Source organism: Myodes glareolus, chromosome 25 (genome assembly GCF_982192425.1).
Source record: "Myodes glareolus chromosome 25, mMyoGla1.1, whole genome shotgun sequence".
Taxonomy (NCBI): domain Eukaryota; kingdom Metazoa; phylum Chordata; class Mammalia; order Rodentia; family Cricetidae; genus Myodes; species Myodes glareolus.
In genome coordinates, this window is record NC_142050.1 from 29,189,805 (window position 1) to 29,210,128 (window position 20,324).

The 20,324-nt window shown below is 45.7% G+C and overlaps 1 protein-coding gene across 10 annotated transcripts in view; it reads left to right on the plus strand.

The window, feature by feature from the left end:
- Nucleotides 1-20,324, plus strand: part of LOC146889447 (uncharacterized) — a 175,483-nt gene that overhangs the window by 90,417 nt on the left and 64,742 nt on the right. For all 10 annotated transcript variants that reach the window (XR_015736706.1, XR_015736709.1, XR_015736710.1 and 7 more), the window contains one exon: nucleotides 16,696-16,759. The gene's annotated coding sequence lies outside the window, so the exon portion shown is untranslated. The remainder of the gene's footprint in view (nucleotides 1-16,695; nucleotides 16,760-20,324) is intronic.

Sequence of the window (20,324 nt, forward strand, 5' to 3'; positions counted from 1 at the left end):
AAACATACATGTAGGCTAAACATCCACACACATGAAATAATAGTAATAAAATTGACCCATCAGACCTATGGGTAATATAAGACAAATATAATAGGATATATTAAAAGAGTGTTGGTTTAGGGGCTGGGGGGTGGTACAATTGCTAGGAGCAGGCACTGTTCTTGCAGCAAACCTGAATTCACTTCCAAGCACCCAGATCAAGATTTTCACAACTGCTTAAAATTCCAACTCTTGGCTGGGCAGTAGTGGCACAAGCTTTTAATTCCAGCTCTCAGAGGCAGAGGTCGGCAGATCTCTGTGAGTTCGAGGTCAGCATGGGCTACAAAAGTGAGTTCCAGGACAGCTGGGACTGTTACCTTTCCCCAAAAAATAACAAAACAAAACCTAAAATTCCAACTCTCTCCTGACTGATGTGGGTTCCGTACTCACGTGCATATATCTATCCTCCATGTGTATATATGCTCCATGTGTGTATATGCTCCATGTGTGTATATGCTCCATGTGTGTATATCCTCCATGTGTGTACATGCTCCATGTGTATATATGCTCCATGTGTGTATATGCTCCATGTGTATATATGCTCCATGTGTGTATATGCTCCATGTGTGTATATGCTCCATGTGTGTATACGCTCCATGTGTATATACGCTCCATGTGTATATACACTCCATGTGTGTATATGCTCCATGTGTGTATATGCTCCATGTGTGTATATGCTCCATGAGTATATATGCTCCATGTGTGTATATGCTCCATGTGCATATATGTTCCATGTGTATATCTCCTCCATGTGTATATATGCTCCATGTGTACACTCACACAATAAAAACTCAAATAAAATCTTTTTCAAGATTGTCGTTAGTGTAGCTGGGTGTGGTAGGTGACATGACCATGACCACAGATAGTGCTTTGAGATGAGGCCTTTTGGTGGATGATCAAGAGTAGACTTATCAATGTGGGGCCCTGGTGATTAAACCGGGGGTGGAGGGAATGACTGGGAAGGTGGCTTTGTAAGAAGAGAAAGACCAGAAAACACATGAATACTTTGTCTTCTGTCATGTGATGTTCTGTGCCACTTTGCAACTGTGGTAGCAGGAAGGTTATCATCAGATTCAGGATCTTTGACTCCCAGAACTATAAGCCAAGTGAATCTTCTTTCTTCATAAAAGCACCCAGCTAGCTTTGTGTATTTTGTTAAAGCAATGGAAAACAGATTACTACAACAGCCTTTGTCTTTAGTTTAGAACAAGTGTTTCTAAGGCTTTGGACAATACCTTGACCAGAAATAAGAATTTGTGCCAACTGGCAGTGGTACATGCCTTTAATCCCAGCGCTTGGGAGGTAGAAGTAGGAGGATCTCTGTGAGTTCGACCCTGGTCTACAGAGTGAGTTCCAGGACAGCCAGGACTGTTATATAGAGAAACCTTGTCTCAGAAAACCAACTGTGAATAGATGGTAGGTAGGTAGGTAGATAGATAGATAGATAGATAGATAGATAGATAGATAGATAGATAGAAATATGAATTCATGTTGAAGCAGGAGGATTGAGTCCAAGGCCAGCCTAGGCTACATAGTAAGATCTGATCAGGAGGAAGAGGAAACAGCAGTAAGAAGAGAAGGGGGTAAATTTCAAGAGATGTTGTTTGTATGTCTGTGTTCTTAGCAGCACTATGCACAATGGCCGAGAGGTGGGCGCTCCCTGTGTCCACCAGTAGAAGAATAGAGAAGTAAGCAAGGTGTGCATAGGATGTGATGTCATTCAACTTTGATAAATGAGGGGAATTTTGACAACTTGGGTACGGATAACCCTTGAGAACACTGTGCCGAGCGAAAGAAGCTAATCACAGGAAAGAGAAGTTACTGTACACTCGCCCTTATAGGAGTGCCTAAAATAGATTCATAGAGCTGGAAAGGGAATCTTAGTTGCCAAAACCTTGGGGATGAGTGAGATGGTGCAATTTAATGGGTGTATAGAGTTTCAGTTTTGCAAGAGGGAAATTCATCGAGATCAGCTGTGTAACGGTGATGAATAATAATGTTTGGCCACAAGATTTTAGCTTAAAAAATACAGAGTGTAGGCTTCCTGCAGGCAGGGGTCTGTGGTGCTCACAGTCAGTTTTCTAATGTCTAACAGAGAGAGGACTTGATACATAGTAGGTACTTGACTAATATTTTGCCTGCCTTTGGTTTCTCCTCCCCCACCCAGCATCCCATGCAGCAGGCCAAGGGCCAAGTGGTTCTGGGAGCCAGTTCAGCAAACAAAGGCTCTTCTCTCAGGGCACAGAGGGGAAGAATTTCAAATATTTGTGATTTGATATTTGTCCTGGTCAGAGCAACTCTTCTTTCCTCCCCAGTTGTGCTCCTCCAAGCTCAGTTGGCATTTCAGCGTCCTAAAGATAGATCCTGTTTCTACTTCCTAAAGCAAAACAGAATTGCAATGGACTTTGTAAGAAAATAAATAAAAAAAAGTGGAAGAAAGGCTGCGAGATGAAATCATGATTAGGCTCCTGGGCGCTGCCTGCAGCCCCACACAGGAGGAGGGTGAGGTAATTAGCCTGTATCTGCAGCTCTGTGCTTGGCTTTGTCCCTTCACCGGCTCTGTCTCTTTCTCTTGTGCTTATTTTTCTCCCACTTGGCCAAAAATAGAGAGACGCAAAAAAGTTTCCTTGTACTTTCTTTGGCTTTTCTAATTTTATTTTTTTCCTGGTGTTTTTGGTTTCCTCTTGCATTGGCCCTTGCTTTTTCTAACCACCTCCTGGCTCTTGCACCCCCACCCCTTTCTCAGTATCTGTTTTGGAACCCTGGCTTGGTGCAGGGTGTCCAGGAGGGGCAGCATTTAGCGATGTACGACAGGTCAGGTCCCTGAGCTGAGAGGTATTCCAATGGAAGGATTATTGTTTCCAGTGCAGCCATGGGGGGGGGGGGGTCTTCTTGTCGGTGCTGCTTGTTCTGGGTCTTGCATGACTCTGTGGTTAGAATTCAGAATGGAACCTCTCTGACGGCAAGAAGTATCAGAGAGCTTTGTCTCTTCATGCTGTTGTGGGGACCAACTGAAGACCCTGACCACCATAGAATCAACTCAGTGTCCAATGCCTGGCAATGTGGTCATGTGATCACGTGACTTTTCAGAGGTCACACTCCCCATCCCTTTCTAGTTTCATGGTGGTTGCTGGGATAAATAATCTGACAAAAAGCAATATAGGGGAGAAAGGATTTGCTTTTGTTCACGGCGCCGGGTTATAATACATCATAGCAGGGAAATCGGACTAGCCGGAGCTTAAAACAGCTAGTCATATCACAAGCACAGTCAAAAGTAGAAAAAAATGAACGCATACATCCTGGTGATCCGCTCAGCTTCTCCACTCTTATGCAACTCAAGACCTCCTGCCTAGGGAATTGTGCTGCCCACAGTGGACTGGCACTTCCCGCATCAATTAGTTTAATTAAGACCGCCGCCACAGATATGCCCATTGGTCAACCCAATATAGCCAGACCGTCACTGAGATTCTTTTCCAGATGATTTTCAAGTTGACAAAGTTAGCCATCACACCATCCACAGCTATGTAGCAGGCACTGCTCTATGCATTTAAAAAATATTATGAACACATTTAATTCTTTAAATAGTAATTCAGGCCTCCCATACAACAACCCTGGGAATTGGGAACGACTCTTGTCTGAATTTTGTGGGTGAGAAACTGAGACCTGGGGAAGAGGGTTCCATTCCACAGTTACTGAGATCCACATTTTTAACCATCATCCTTTGGTGCTTCTGCTTTATAGTTCCCTAGATTTCCTTTGGAGTTTCATGTCTGGCTTCATGAAATGTCTCCACCAATGTCTAATATCTCATGTTGGGCAACAAGCTAAACCTTTCGGGCAGCTCCTGGCACATCTATTAGCAATCAGAATCACAAGGGTCCACCCTGCAGAAGACGTAGACTCTGACCTTTCTTTTCAGGAAGCAGAGGATGAGGAAACAGTTTTTAACATACAAACTTGAAGAACTAAAATTTCAGCAATGGTGTTATCACCCTTGTGTGTGTTATTACCCCCACGTAAGCAGAGACATTCCCCTGAGGTCCGTCACCAGCCAGGGTGAGTTCGCAAGGAGCCATCCAGGCTCTTGGGAACAGGGTCATGAATTTTTTAGGTGATTGGCTGGAGTCTAGAGAGTGCTTCAGAGCTGCAGGACAGACCTTCCGGTGATGGGAGCAAACTGGTCTGGAAAGAAGCCCATGACCTTGGCCTGTTTACCCTAGGAGACCGTAACCAGGGCCTTGGACATCACGAGGTGCTCGCTAATCCTCGGACTCTACCTGTGTTCCTCTGGCTGGGCCCCAAATGGCTTTCCCTGGCAAGAAGAGGGAGAGAGGAGGACTCACAGAAAGTCAGGGAGACCTTGGGCTGCCGCTCTCTGCGCTCGGGCTGGCATCTCATTGGCACACAAACACTTAGCTCCTTTCGCCTGCTTCCCACTAGTACTTCCCGGGGCCTCCGCCCACCCAGACCTTCTTCCCACAGGGCTCTGGTGTCAGACTGGCTAGAACGAGCCGAAAGTGAATCCTGCTAAGAAACCAGCTGATAACATCCCAGTTAAGGCTTGTCTTCTGCATGATGCATGAGCGGCTTTACAGAGACAGCACAACCAAGACGCTTCAAAACAAGAGGCCCCTAGCAGTAGCATCAGGCTCCTCGATATGGAGAGAGCTAGCTGGGGCCTCGGCGCTTTGGGGTTGCTGTAACAGAACACCGAAGCCTGGATGACTTATAATCTACAAAATTTATACCTCATGGCTCTGGAGACTGGAGTTTAATATCAAGGCACTGGCAGGTTTCATATCTGGTGAGGGCCAGCCTTCTGGTTTATGGTCCTCACATAGTGGGGAGAGAAGGCAGCACTCTGGGGCCTGACTAGATACTAACCACCACTCCCCTTTTTTTTTATTAAAGGCACTAACCCCTTTCATGAGAGCTCTGGCCTCATAACATGATACTATTAGCACCTAAAGTCCCAACTGCTAGCGCCTCTACTTTGGTAGTAAATTTTTCCAGCACCTGAGCTGGAGGAGGAAGGGTTGCATTCTCATAGCAGCTGGTATCCCAAACCCTCCTCACATGCTTTTTAGTTTGGTTTGATTTTCTGGTTTTTGGAGGCAAGATCTTGCTATGTCCCCTTGGCTGGCCTGGAACTCAATATGTGAACCAGACTGGCCTCGAACTCCTAGAGACCTCCCTGCAACTCCTAGAGACCTACCTGCCTCTGCCTCCCAAGTGCTGGGTTTAATGTGCCACCATACCTTCCTCCTCAAGTTCTTGTATCTCCAGTCGGGCCTGATTGACCAGGCCACCAGAGACCTGGAATTCAGAATCAAACTTCAACTGGAACGCTGTGGCTTCATATCTCAGCCCTGGCTGGCAGGAGTCGCCCAGATCAAGCCTCCAGATGACCTCTCTTGTCGAGTATACCCTAGGCCCCCAGGCTGCTCGTCGGGGCTCCCAGAAAAACCTGCTTGCCCCTTGGGAAGGGGAGTCTCTCCTATAGCCGTGGACTCTTCAGGTTAATGCACGTTTGACCCAGGAAGGAAACAAAGGTGTTTATTAGGTCTTGAAGCCAGCACCCTCATGAGTGAGGTCAGTGCCCTTACAAAGAAAAAGCCGTAGCCTCTTTGACCAAATCAGAGCTCGGTAAGGAAATGGCTGCCTGTGTACCAGAGAAAAAACCAGAACACCTTGGGATCTGGGAAGATGGAATGGCCCCCGGAATCAGGAGAAAGGGACTGTTCTTAGCCTAGGCTAAGGTGGCAGGCTCAGAGATGTGACTGTGGGTAGGCTCCTGGAATCATGGAATGGGGCAGGTTTCAGAAGGCCCCATCACCAGTCAGCCCTCTTGCCCTACCCCAGTCTTCTCTGTGCGACTTCTGGGGACCCGCCACCCACGGACACCTTTTACGCCCAGACCTCTGTGGTTCTTCCTCGACCCTTTTCTCAAAATACTCCTCTCTTCTTTCCTCCCTCGGTGCCAGACTGCTGGCATCTGACTCGCGTCCTGTGCAGGCTGCCATGTCTGGCTTTCCTGGGTTTATAATTGCCTCTGGTTAAAGTTTAAATAGATGGGTTTTAGCCCAAGAGAAAAATGTAAACAAGCCGTTTGTGCCGGCTCGGGCAGCTGGCTTTCAGTGCTCCTGAATTCTGCACGATGGGAAATTCACTTTGCTTTTCCCCAGCCCTGGGACTGAGCCTCCACCACCGCTACCACAGGGTTTTCAGAGCCCTGAGTGCCTCTCTGAAGCCATTGAAGCCATGAGAGGCTTTTAGAGGACCCGCACTTTTCCCTTTTAACTCAATTAAGCCATCAGCATCCTGTTCCCACTCTGGCTAGTGGGTCTGGTAGGCTGAGGTGAGAACAGGGTAGCAATCTCTCTTAGGCTGACGGCCCAACAGGAAGGAAAGGAAGGGACTGTCATTTCCCAGCTGGAATTTTTTTCTCTGAGGGGAGGAGGGGTTAAATTTGATGCCTTGTGGGTTTTGGTGGATGGGGATGACCTCCAGTCAGGAAAATGGGGCCATTCTTGGCTGAGGAACATGGCTTGATTTGGCTGTTTTTTCTTAGAGGTAAGCAGGCCTTTGTGTTTCTGTCAAGGTTTTGTTCATCCTGGTGGTTTTGTCTTAAGAATACTGACCTCTTATATTTCTCTGTGAGTTTGTATACTGGAGTCGGAATGGATTCAGCAATACCTCTGGTCCTTTAATCAAGGACTTAATTGGATCATTGCCTTCTCTACTCGGAAACCTTCAGTCAGTCCCCATTTCTAGTTCAGACGCCTATGCGGAAGCTTCTGTGGTCTGGCTCCGCCCCTCCACCCCCTTCACCTTCAACTATCCCAGCCCCAAGCTGAACTCAGCTGAACTGGCTTGAACTCTTCCACCCTGCGCACAACCCGTTCCCTTCGCTGCAGTAGGCTAGCGCCTGAGCTGGCTCCCAGCACGGCTCAGAGCTGCCTCCCGGTGTTCTGTGGAGCTTCCGGATTCCCCCCAATCTGAGTGGATCGCCTCCTCCAGCTCTCTTGTAAGCCTTGGCAATCCCTTACCCCAAACCCTGTTTCATTTTATCAGTCAGCCAGCAGCTGCGTGTCAACTTCTCAGCCTTGATACTTACTCCCGAGTGGAAGATCATTTTTCCATCCCTCCCATAATGTCCAGAGTCAGATGTGACCCGCAGGGTCCAGTAAGTATTCAATCTTTATGGGGCTGGAGTTCCTCCGACTCAGGCCCTTAGACGTGCTAAATCAGCACAAGACCACGGAGCTGCACCCCTAGCAAACATTGAGGCTGTTTTCCAGCCCCTCTGAAAAGCTGTCTGACGCTTAAAAATAGCTCTTGGAGCTGGGCTTGGCGACACTTGCTTGTAACAAACAAACAAAAATTCAAACCCACAGACAAACAAACAAGCTCACAGAAAATAGCTCTTGGGAGTAACAAAGAGACAGGGTTCAAGTCCTCATTCTCCCGAGTGTGGGGCCGCTTCCCAATTGTGACTGTGGAAAAGGAAGACAACCACTTCTGGTTTGGGGCAAAATAGACAGATCTTTCAAGTAAAGCCTTGAGCTGTTCTCAGGGGTACTGTCTCCTCATGGCGAGCAGCTGGCACCCAAGGGTCCACTGCAGTAGACAGCTACAGTTAGTTACGGTGTGCTGCCAACGGGGAAGTGGCCTGGCCGTAGTGAGCAGGTGCCCAGTCCTGTGGAAGGCAGTCTGCTGGCCTGGACATCCCAGTCTGTGTGAAGGGTGGTGGTCAGCTGACCCAGATTTGTGCTGTCTCACACAGGCCATCTCCAAAACCCTGGTGGCCTATTCCCAGAAATAGATGGGCAAGGTTTTGGAAGAAGGAGATCAAAGACATCTTCATCCAGCATGACAGGACCCTGCTGTAGTTGACCTTGGTCAGTGGGAACCCAGTTCTCAAACCCTGGTGTCTGTGCTTGCTACCAGAAATCCTATCCATACACCCACCACGAGGACCAGGGTTCACCCCTGTAATAAGCGGGCTGGGGTTTTCATGATAAAGAAGAAGAGGAGGAGGGTGCAATTCCCTCCCAGCTTTACCTCCTCTTTATACTCAGACCTTTTCAATATTGAAACATTTTACTCTAAGATACGGACCTTATCCGTCAAGGATATATGATGCATTTTCCCATTTGCTAAGCATGATCTTCCTCTGTGTAACTGCTCTTGCAGGGTATTGAGAGACTCTTTTTTAAATTATTTATTTGTTCCACTTATTTATTTTTGAGTCAGGATTTTACTGTGTAGCTTCAGCTGGTCTGGAACCTGCTCTGTAGCCCAGGCTTGGGCTCACAGTGAACTCACAGCCTGCCCCCGTTTCCAGTGTGCTGGGATGAAAGGTGTGTGCCTTCCTGCCTGTCTCCTCTTGTGGGGAGCGCTGGACCTACTTATTAGTCTCTAGAAGACATGTGGGCGTGAATGCCAAGCCACCAGGCCGCACTATTTGTTGCTGAGTTACTCTTACCTTTAGCTCCTGGTATGAGGTGCGTTCTTCTCTGTCGGTCTTAGGAGGGATGCCAGGGCAGAGCCTCGGAGCCTTGTCTCTCCTTCCATCAGAGTCTCCCATGAGAGGGGAGCATGGCTTCCACTTATTCTTTGAGTACCTGTTACTACCCATGTGTATCAGTTACTAAGAATAAAGCTGAAACAGCCAATGTCTGTACTGCTGAAAGTCTCAATCTAAGGGCTTGCTGCCCCAAGGAAGAGAAAATATCTAAACTAGGATTGCAGAAGGCACAGGCAGAGGCAGTGGTGTCCGGGGTAAAGCTCCAGAGAGTGGTAACCCCAGCTAAGCCCTGAGGAACCAATGCATGGGTGTCAGTAGTCAGAGCTCTCCAGGTAAAGGAACCCAACTGCTTTTTCTTCTGCCCTTACCAGGACAGACAGCTTGAAGCCTTCTCTGTCGTCTTTAACTTGTGTGGCCAAGATCTGTACGTGTTCCCAGCTTCCTGACATCCGTTCTCTGATGACAGCACTGATGTTGGGGGCCACTGCCTTCATCCACAGGGCCAGCAAATAGCTGGGGTAGTGTGAGCTCCCAGTAGGAGGGTGGAAGAGTCAAGGTGTGTGTGTGTGTGTGTGTGTGTGTGTGTGTGTGTGTGTGTGTGAGAGAGAGAGAGAGAGAGAGAGAGAGAGAGAGAGAGATTAAAACTTCTGGGTGGGTGTCCATTTGGATGAGGTACTAGACGTTTGTGTGTAGCTGTTTCTAGGTGTTTCTGCCACAGACGGCAGAAGCAGAGCTGCAGAGAACGGAGCCGCAGCTAAGTACCTCCCAGGCAAACTGTGTGGACAAGGGGAGCCTGAAACAAGCCCTGGCCGAAACAAACACAGAGCAGGAAGTTGCATCATGAGAGGGAGACTTCCAGTGTCATGTTGAAGAGACGCAAATGTCACAAAAATAAAATGTGTGAGGCTTGTTTTGCCCGGCGCTGTCACAAGGCTTTCTTCTTTGCCGTGACGTGGGATTATTGAAATCATATTTGGCAAATCAAACATGAAGAACGCAGAACTACAGAGATGGGAGAGTGCTGTTACTTTTACAGTTATATGCAATGTGTTTTGTTTATTTGTGTCAGCAACTGAGTACAACTTAGCTCTGTCCCTTCGTGTAAATGTTTTGTCCTCAAGAACTTTTTACAGGCTATGAAATTGTGTCAGTGAAGAACATTTAAAAGGATGAATGATTAGCACACACTGAGAAATTCTAACAAATATATTTTTAACGACAGTGATTGAAGACATCAGAGCATGAAAGAGAGATCCCATGGGTATTATTTCATTTTGGTTTATGCAGAGAAATATTAGTCTCTTTACTAAAAAAGAAGTAATTTTCCTTTTGATTAGATCAGTGGTTCTCAACCTTTCTAAAGCTGCAACCCTTTAATACAGTTTCTCATGTTGTGGTGACTCCCAACCATAAAAATATTTTTGTTGCCGGGCGGTGGTGGTTCAGGCCTTTTTAATTCCAGCACTCGGAGGCAGAGGCAGGCAGATCTCTGTGAGTTCGAGGCCAGCCTGGACAGGCTCCAAAGCTACAAAGAAACCCTGCCTTGAAAAACCACACAAAAAAATTGTTTTCGTTGCTACTTCATAACTGTAATTTTGATACTGTTATGAATCATAAATATCTGATATGCAGGATATCTGTGACCCCTATGAAAGTGTTGTTCAACCCCCCACAGGGGTTGAGACAGATTAGATTCTCGTAACTGCACACATGAAAAAGCGGTAAAAGGTTGAGATAGCATTTGAATATACTTGACATTTTGAATATGTTACTTTACAAATGCCGTCATGCCTTTTGGCATTCTGCCACCTTCCCAGAGTTGGAATGGCTTCAGATGACTCGTCATTTTCCAGTGTCACAAAGAGTTAAAAGTACGTTGAGAGTCTGGCAGCGAATGAGGCAAGTTATGTGTACTTTGGCTCCGGCGCAAACAGTGCTTCCCCGCTGGATACACTTTCAGCATACGCTCCAGTGACCAGCAAGAGTAACTGGAGAAGAGCTTGGGTGGACAGAGCAGAGAAGGATGAGTCAAGCAGAGAAGAGCCGTAAGGAAGAAGGCAGACACTAAGGGACCTTTGCTTTCTCTGCATGTGCCCGTAATCTGTTGATAATTACTGAAGGAAGAAATGAGTCAGGTAGAGGAGAAATTATGTATGAATATCAAACTCAGAGCATAGGTCTTCACAACAGGGTTACGTCATTGTCGCTATGACATTGCTTTGGCAATCTATAAATATATCCAGTTTTAAGAAGTGTTAAGTGTAAAATGTATTTATTTTTATTTTGTGTATATAAGCACTTTGCCCGTGTGTGTGTGTCTGTCTGTGTGTGTGTGTGTGTGTGTGTGTGTGTGTGTACACCATGTGTGCCTTGTGCCCTCTGAAACCAGAAGAGAGTGTTGGATCTGTGGAATTGGAGCTACAAACTGTTATAAGCCAAAAGATAGGTTCTGTTTCTAGAACTATGTGTCCTCTAAAGAGCAGGAGACAACAGAAACAGCAACAGAACTGGGCTGGAGAAATGGCGGCGGTGTAACAGTGGTTCCTAGTGAGCTCTGCTTTCGCAGAGGACCAGGCACCGGCACCCTTGTGAAGCCTCACAGCCGCCTGCCGCTCCAGTGCCAGGAGACCTACCACTCTGGCCTCCTAGGGCGCTTGTACTCAAGAGTGCAGTGCTCTTGCCCCACAGGTATGCATAATTTAAAGTAAAATAAGAAATTAAAAAAAACTAAGTTGCTCAAGATTTGGTTTGGATTCTGTTTGTTTGTTTCTTAGATTGTTTTTTTTTTAATGAGTGCAAATTCGGTGTTACTTTAAGAGCCCAAAATTATGCATAAGGAAGAAATTGGTTTGCTCAAAATTATTATTCAGAATCATAATTTATTCAAGTGAATAAATCTAATGTCTTTTTCATTTTAAAATTGCACCTGGGGAATAGCTGCTGAACTTTAAGACACAAGATCAAATTTGACTTTTGTGTACTGAGAAGAAACCAGCAAAGACTTAGGGAAGATACCGTAAATATGGCACACATGTTTAGAATGTTATCTTTTCTTCCTAGATACATGACCTTCCATACATCACTTACTTTCAGGAAACATGTAAAAAGGGACAACATCTCCAGAAAATAATCCCAGGGAGAAAGGTGCAGAGGAAAAGCAGGAAGAAAACCCCAAACTTATTTATTGACTTTTTTCTCAAGCCCGTACATTTTTGCGAATGCATAAATGTCACCACACATTTGCCTGTTTTCCTACTTTCTGGGCTTCTGTATCTCCAGGGGCCCTCCATCTGGATGTCTAGCTGGCCCTCTGTATCCATGGATCCTGCATCCTCAGAGTCAGCCAACAGTGCTGAAGATATTGGGAGGCGGGGTGCATATATCCTGAACATTCTTAGATTTTTTTATTATTATTATTCCTGAACTGGACGGTCTTGCATAACAACAGTTTCACAGCATGTATATGGTGTGATGTATTACAAGGTACCTAAATAGGATTTAAACTATGCAGGAAAATGAGCATAGGATCTGTGCACGCAGCATACTGTTCTGTAGAAGGGACTTGGGCACCCTCATGCTTTGGTCTCCCAGGGAGATCCCAGAACTACTCCCTGTGGATACTAGGGTCATTGCTATAAATCTGAGCCTGGCTCTGAGAAGCTGCAGGAGCTCCCTGACCCAGCTAATGTTCCAGGAAGCTCATCTTTTTCTGCTGCCGTTCTTAAGGAATAGGAAAGAAAAAAAAAAGGTGAACTCAGAGATGCTAAGCTCCATTTTACATTGCAGTTCTAGAACTCTTTCCTTCAATGGCTTGCTGGCCATTCTTAAATTGTGCTTGTCTGGGCTGAAGAACATAACATCCCTGTCCCTGGAGACACAAAGGAACTTTGCTCTTTGCCCAAAATACCTCTCTTTCCCAGAGCAATTTCCCCTCCTCTGAGAAATGCTGTCGTGTCAGGCTGCACTGCCCTTGAACCAGACAACTTTCTCTACTTCTTTATCTGTCTAAATAAAGCTAACCTACATTTGCTGTCTAATTCATTCGGAGGCTTGCTGGTGCTATTTAAAGTCCCCTCAAGGCCCCTGAGAAAAACAAGACGCTTTATCTCCTGGAAGGAACTGTATGTAGCTTTGCTGGTCATTTAAGGAATTCAGGCATCTTAAGAATCCGTTCAGCCTTCTCTGATTAGGACACGACGAACAAAGGAACTCTTCGAGTTTTTGGTTCCACGTAGCTTTCATTGACATGTCCAGGCCTGGGATGAGTTGACAGAAAAAGAAAGAGTTGAAAAGTAAGTGTGTGTGTGTGTGTGTGTGTGTGTGTGGTTCCAAGTTTTATGTAGTCTTAACTTTTCTGAAGATTAATCTGTCATTTTTCATTGTGATCTCTGATGTCTGATTAGGTCACTTTGAGTTTATTTACCCCCTTTGGGAAGAACTGTGATTGTTTAAAGACAGCTGCCATCTTAGTAAACTGAATTCGAGCATTTGGTCTGTTGCCACCTCTCCTTTCAGGCTTCATGGGCCTGTTTCCTTCATGTTCCGGAAAAGCAAATTGTGCCAAGATGGTTGCCGAACACGGCTCCACTGTGCGTTTATAAAGGTCTGGGTTCAGAGGCTTGGGATTTGCTGTTTGTTTCTTCAGATCCAGAATTTATGGGGTCTGCTGGCTTGCCTCGTGGGAGGGCGAGCTGGTACAACTCGACTGTCTTAGCCATTAGGGCCCTGCTGCTCCCTTCCGCGCAAGCTTATTATCGGCATCCACTTACCCAGCCAGGATGCTGTGACGTCCATTGCAGAGAGTGAGTCAGAAGCCACAAGCTAACAGGTCTATTCCTTCCCTCTGTCACCTAGGAAACCAACTCATCATCCACAGGAAATGCAGGCCCCGATGGGGAGTGTGCCCAGATCAGGTTAGAAAACTGGCAGCGAGGCTTTCAAAAGAGGTCAAATAATAATGCGCAGAATTTTAGTCTGAGGTGGGAAGGGGATCCAGCCTCAGAAGTGTGGATCAGGGGGACACTCTCCAGCAAAAACAGCAAGAGAAATTAATCAGCTAAAAGCAAGCAAGATGTCTGCTTTAGAAGAACCTGACCAAGGGCAAGAGATATACAGACATGATCTCATGCTACCAGCAAACAGCACTTTTGGCCCAGTAGCTGAGGGTCTTTGGAGGTGGGTACGCTTATTCTGATGTGAAATGTGCAGAGGAAGTTGGCAGTGCACCCGACGAGGCTTTCTGCAGTTTGAAATCCCACGGTATGGCCATTATAGTTCATTCCCCAGCACTGGCTTCCCAGGAGTCACACATTAATTTCCCCTATGCTTCGTCACTGCTCGCTGGTGCTGTGTTTTTCCTGACTTTTTATACCAGTGAGCCGTTGTCTCTAGTATTTACTTCTGGTTGGTCGCAGTGTCCAGACACTGGTATCCGTTTAACATGGCTGAGAAAACCGACCTGTTCAGCCTCATGTTGTTTGGTAAACTTATTGTTTCTGGACAGATTTACACTCCCGTTGCTTTGTGGGTGAGAGATCCTACGTCAGAGTTCACGCATCCTGCCAGAATTCACTGTTCTACACACAAAGTATTTCTGAGTGGGAAGCAAACCTCAATAATCACGGAGCCCAGCCACCTCATTTTTCATACAAGACCTGTCTAAGTTTACATGGTGAGGTGGTGTGTAGGTGTAGGTTGGTGTCAGGGGACTTCTTCCTGCGATAGGGAGAAGAAATAGCAAGTTTGATGGAAGGCTCAGATGGATCACCAGGCGACATAGCTGCCTCTGAGACTTTTAAAATGGATGAGCTACTTTGGTTAGTGTATAAAGGCCTAGTTAGAAGGGACAACTGGTCTACCACAGGCTGGGCAGGGCATGCCAAGAGTATGATGCTACACCCAGAGTATTAGCTGAACAGGGAACAGTGACAGGCCTGAGGGCTGTCTACTAGCAGAGGGCAAATCAGTGTTAAGAGTTCCAGTCGCTGCTGTCTTAGACGGGATGAAGGATGTGAGACTTTTTAGCCTGTAGCCTGGAGGATTTGTTATAGGAGAGGAAGGAGCGGTACTGTCAAGCAGGTGAATGGCTGTCTTCAGGACAGCTTGGATTTATTTTCTGTACCTGAGAAAGACAATAAGAAAGTGGTAAGAGTTAGAGGGTGGTGACTGGGTGGCAGTGGCTCGTGCCTTTAATTCCAGCACTCAGGAGGCAGAGGGCAAGCAGATCTCTGTGAGTTTAAGGCCAGCCTGGTCTACAGAGTGAGTTCCAGGGCAGCTAGGATTGTGACACAGAGAAATCCTGTCTCGAAAACAAACAAAAATTTCAAGGGTGGTGGAGTGTAGGAGTTTATTTTCATATTATTAATTTTCTGATATCTCAAACTGACAAAGTATGCTTGATCAAAGGAAAAAGCCATGGGATAATATCAGACTAAGTGATATGGTAATGAATTAATCCATTGTCCCTGCAGGAGCTCCAATATGCATTCACTCCTCCAAAAGGATTTGGAGGATTTGCTGAACACCTGCTGTATGTCAGTTGTTCTAAGCACTAAGGATAGGAATATGAGTGGTATGTACTTCTAGTGCCGAGTTCATAGTCATTTGCTGGGGACCCCAGGGATCGAGGATGCTGGGACAGACAGAAGGCGCTTTGTTTGGCTGTGGTGTTAGTGAAGACAGTACTAACTGCTGCAGTATACCTAAAGAACAATCTCATGGCTCAACCACATGGGAAGGTTCTCCTACCACATAACATCTAAGATGTTTTAGACTGTTTCGAGCAACAGTCTCAAGACCGGAGCTTTCTGACTTGTGATTCTGCCATCTTCACTGTGTAGCTTATGGGATCACTCTAGGTGTTACCATCTCTGGCAAGCGGGGAGAACGTGGAGTATTGGGGCTATGGGTTTGGCTGGACCTGGAAATGGTGCTCATGTACTCTGCCCACATTAATCTGCTGGAATGTGTCCCGTGTCCACATCCAGCCAAGAGGAAAGTTAAAATACAGCCTTGGCTTTGGGTGTAGCTCAGTGGTTGAGGGTGTGCCGTGCAAGCTCCAGGCTCTGAGATCAGTCCCCAGCAGCAGCAGCAGCAGCAGCAGCAGGGACAGCAACAGCACACACAGAGGACAGCCGGAGCTGGGGGTATGCGCAATATTCTCCCTAGACAAAAAGGGAAGCAGGCTTTGATGCCTGAGTGACAAAATCTTTATGGTAACCAATTCCGAGATTCTCTGACTATGGTGACAGAGTCAAGATAAGACTGTGGGGAGAGGGCTGGCTTCTCTATTTTATTTGTTTATTTTCTTTATATTATGCTTAGTTAATTCCTTGATTGGCTAACACAAGTCTTATGAATTTATGGTATACGCACATTTTGATAAATATATACATTTTAGAAAGGCTAAATGAGGCTAGTTAATATGCATTCCCTCACATAATTATATATTTCCAGTGGTGAGACATTTGTTTATTTATTTATTTATTGTTTTTTTGAGACAGGGTTTCTCTGTAGCGATGGAGCCTGTCCTGGAACTCGTTCTGCAGACCAGGCTGACCTTGAACTCACAGAGATCCACCTGCCTCTGCCTCCCAAGAGCTGGCATTAAAGGTGTGCGCCACCACCGCCTGGCTGAACATTTTTAAATTTTTCATATTTAAAGGCAGTGTTATCATGTCTCATGTTTATATTGTGTCTTCCCAAGGGAGGTCTTCTACTCAAGATGTATTCAAGGACTTGCGTTTTACTTTGATTTGTGGTGGTGTGGATTGAATATGGGGTCTGGCACATACTAAAAAGTGCTCTATCCTGAAGTGTCAGCCTCAGCCCTCAAGATATATCATTACATCGAAAATGGTGAGGTCGAAAATGAAGCAGACTTCATGTATGAACAGGGAAGTGCTGTCTGTTTGGATTTGTTTGCATATACGAAACACAGGAAAGATATGCAGGAAACCATGGAGACCGGGATGAGGGCAGAAGGAGGATGGTAGCATCGCTGGGAATGAAGGCTCGTGTATTCATTTAAATATTTTCTTCTTATCTATTTATAAAACTGCATAATTAAAAATATCTTATTCTGTTGCAGAAGAGTGTTCCACTGGCTGACCTCTTTTTGTTTTCAGATGAAGAGGAGCCAAGAATAGGACTGCCTGGGAAGGTGCGCTGCATAGGACTCTTACGGCTGAGGTAAAAACCACGTGGAATGTGGAGCCTGTCTTGTTACAACAAGCCTGTCCCTGGCTAATTAGAGCTTTCAACAAAAAGCGAAAGAGCGTTAGAGCAGCGACCTGGCTTTGTGTGGGATCATCTAAAAGTTCCTGAGTGCTTTTCTGTGGAAAACCTTTGCTGATCTTCATAGCATTCCTGTCTTAGCTTTTCTCCACTGTAAGAAAATACCTAAGATAATTAACATATAAAGAGAGAAGGTTGATTTCTGGCTCATCATTGTAAAGGTTCCAGCTAGCCCCCTGTCTTTAGGCCTGAGGTGAGACAGACTCTGTGGTAGGAGTGAGTGCCAGGGCATAAATGTCCACCGTATGTCCCGCAAGCAAACAGAAAGAGTCCCTTCTGAAGGCATGTCCTCAGTGATGCAAGGACCTTCCACTAGACCCCGTCTGGCAAGGATTCTACCACCTTGCTCGAGCACTACCTTGGGACCAGTTTTAACATTTAGACACTTGGAAGTCTGTCAATGTGTGAATTACAGCAATCCCTAGTAGGTGTTAAAACTAAAATTAATTTGTTTGGTAAGATATTTTTAAGACCAGGGTATGAGCTTGTCTACAAATTCATGCTAGGCGTATCAGCCAGCCCTTTTGATTTCAGGGTCATCTCATCATTGGAAGAATGGGATAAAAATGCTTGGTGCTTCATAGAATTTCCCTCAAAATTTTCTCAGTAAATCTTTTCGTCAGCCATACACATTAATCGGGACTGCTATTATCTCCGCTTTAGAGATGAAACACAATGGCGGCCACTATAAACCAAGTAACAAGATCCATGAAAACTGGGGGAAGTAGGACTTTTGATCTAGAAAACACTGTTATCCATCACTAGTTGAAGGACAGATATTTCAGCAGAAAATTGGCCAAGGGTATAAGTGTGTGTGTGTGTGTGTGTGTGTGTGTTGTGTGTGTGTGTGTGTGTGTTCATACAAAAATACCATAGTGATAATCCAACAAACTTTTAGAAATAATTTTTTTCCTCTCAAAATGGAGATAAAGGATAAACCATCCTCAGTTATTTGACAAAGAACTATGGGCCGTTTGAATGGAGCATCGATGTGTTTCTGGGAGAGATGTTAGTCAGCCCAATCTCAAGGTAAATAAGAAACATATTAGGATGTTAAGCATAACCTGTAACCTCTGCTAATTATTCTGACAGAAATGTATAGTGATTTATGACAAGTGACATTCTTCTGAGTCCAGCAAAAGATGGGTTAGATGGCATAGCAAGGAAATGGGATGCCAAACTATTGCTTCAAGAAAAAGGAAGCTGAGAGATGGAGGTGTATGTCTTTAATCCCAGCACTCAGGAGGCAGGGGCAGCTGGATCTCTGAGTTCAAAGCTAGCCTAGTCTACAGAGTGAGTTCCAGAACAGTCAGGCTACACAGGGAAACCCTGTCTTGAAAAACAAAACAAACAAAACAAAAAAAAGGTGAGTTGTTGGGGAGATAACTTGTTCTGTATGGCACTGCTGTCTGAACCTGAGAATCCTCTCCTGTTTAACCTTTGTTTGGAAAAGCCAGCTATGTAAACCCTGTGATGGGGAGGCAGAGTCTGGAGGATCCTGGGGCTTGCTGTCTAGTCTTTTTTTTTTCTTTTTCTTTCTTTCTTTTCTTTCTTTCTTTCTTTCTTTTTTTTCTTTTTCTTTTTTTTTTTTTTTTTGAGATAGGGTTTCTCTGTAGCTTTAAAGCCTGTCCTGAAACTAGCTCTTGTTGACCAGGCTGGCCTCGAACTCACAGAGATCTACCTGCCTCTGCCTCCCAAGTGCTAGGATTAAAGGCGTGTGCCACCACCTCCTGGCATAGCCATCTTAACCTAATTGGCAAGTCCCAGGTCCCAGTAAGGGACCATATCTCAAAATATCAACTCCTGAGGAACTGCACCCGGGCTGACCTCTGACCTCCACATGCCCATGCACACACATGCGTACAGAATCATGTCAAAGAACTGTGCAATGAAAAGAAAAGTTAGTTCGTAAACTGCGCAGGGATGTGTATGTGCTTTCTAAACAGGTGAATTCTGAATGGCTGTTAATATGTCAGCTGTCAAGAGCGATTTAAGTTCCGGAAGCCCTGTTGGTTCCTTCAAAGCTTTACGTCTGGGCCGCAGGAGAAGGTGAGGCTGTGGCTCTAAGTGGCCTTGACCCTACAGAGCCACCTGGTGTTCAGCAAATGTTTTTGAAGGCGCTTTAAGCACATCTGCCTTCCAAATGCTTGCGTGGAATTTCAGCCCTCACCTGAATTCGTGCTTAGATTTTAGGTATTCAGTGTTGTGACTCGTTTTCCATTCCAGTGTGTTTCCACTCCTTAGATGACATTTCCTCATTTTTGCAGACTGCTGGTCATTGCATAGGTCCACCAGCATTTCCCACGTCTCTTCAGTCTCTGTCTTTCTGGATGAGCCCACCACTCCCAGCGCTCCATGGTAGAGCCCTGGGTTCTATCACCAGTGTAGGTGGATGGCCCGTTTCTCCTTACTCACGTGCAGCTTTGAGGACTCCTCTCACTATACCGGGTGCTTCGATCTCTTTATTTTCACCAGAATCAGCCTCTTCTTATCAGCACATCCAATACTCTGCGGCACTTTCGCAATTATCAGACAGATGGGGTTAGAATGTTACAAAACACCCAGCACTAAATACAGGCAACATGATGGCGGCGAAATGTCGTTCGCCAGGGCTGAAATTCACAGCAGCCAACGTTGCTGCTGCTGTCTGCTGGAGGCCGGGGAAGCTGAAAGGCTATGACTTTTTTTTTTTCATTTTTGTGAAAGGTGACAGGTTGCCAAGCTGCCAAGAACTCCTTCTGCCTTTGCTCATAATGCTCTGCCGAAGTACATTTGAGACATCAACCATCAAATTACATATAAATATGTAATCAACTAGAGTTATTTTTAGCTAGCTCAGTGGGTTTACATTGACTGAACGGGCTGAGGCTGCGGGTTTGAGCCCACGTGGCTTATTTAACACAAGAAGAAAATTCGTCACCTAGGTAGTCTGTCCCTGCAATCGACCATGTCATAAATGTGTAATCTTCAGGAGATCTAGCTGTACTGTGTATGGGGTAGTCATGTCATTTCCGGTACAACCCTCCGAGGGCAGTGTAAGTACCAACCTTTATAACAATGACCTTGGGCTCTTTCATCTGAGAACCTCAATTAGCCATTCACAGAAGAGAAGATGCCTTAGTCATATGTTTAGAACAATTTGCAATATATTTATAAGCACAGGTTGGATCACAGTGTTCTCAAACGTAAAATACTTTTTTAAAAAATCAAAAGAGGCCGTTTCGCCCCCCTCATGGAGAGCCTTAGAACACTAGAGGGTGGGACCTGATTCGGCTCACTCACTGCCTGGGGACCTGAGGACAATTATTGCTATGGAGTTTCGGCCCTGAGATTTGCCCAAGCTCAGGTCAGCTTAGCTGGAGGATGCTCCACCGCTCTCCAAGCCCAGATTGGTAGATTCACAACCCAGCTTCTGGGCAAGAAAAAAGGGAAAACAGCCCTCATGTCCCTCTGCTTGAGG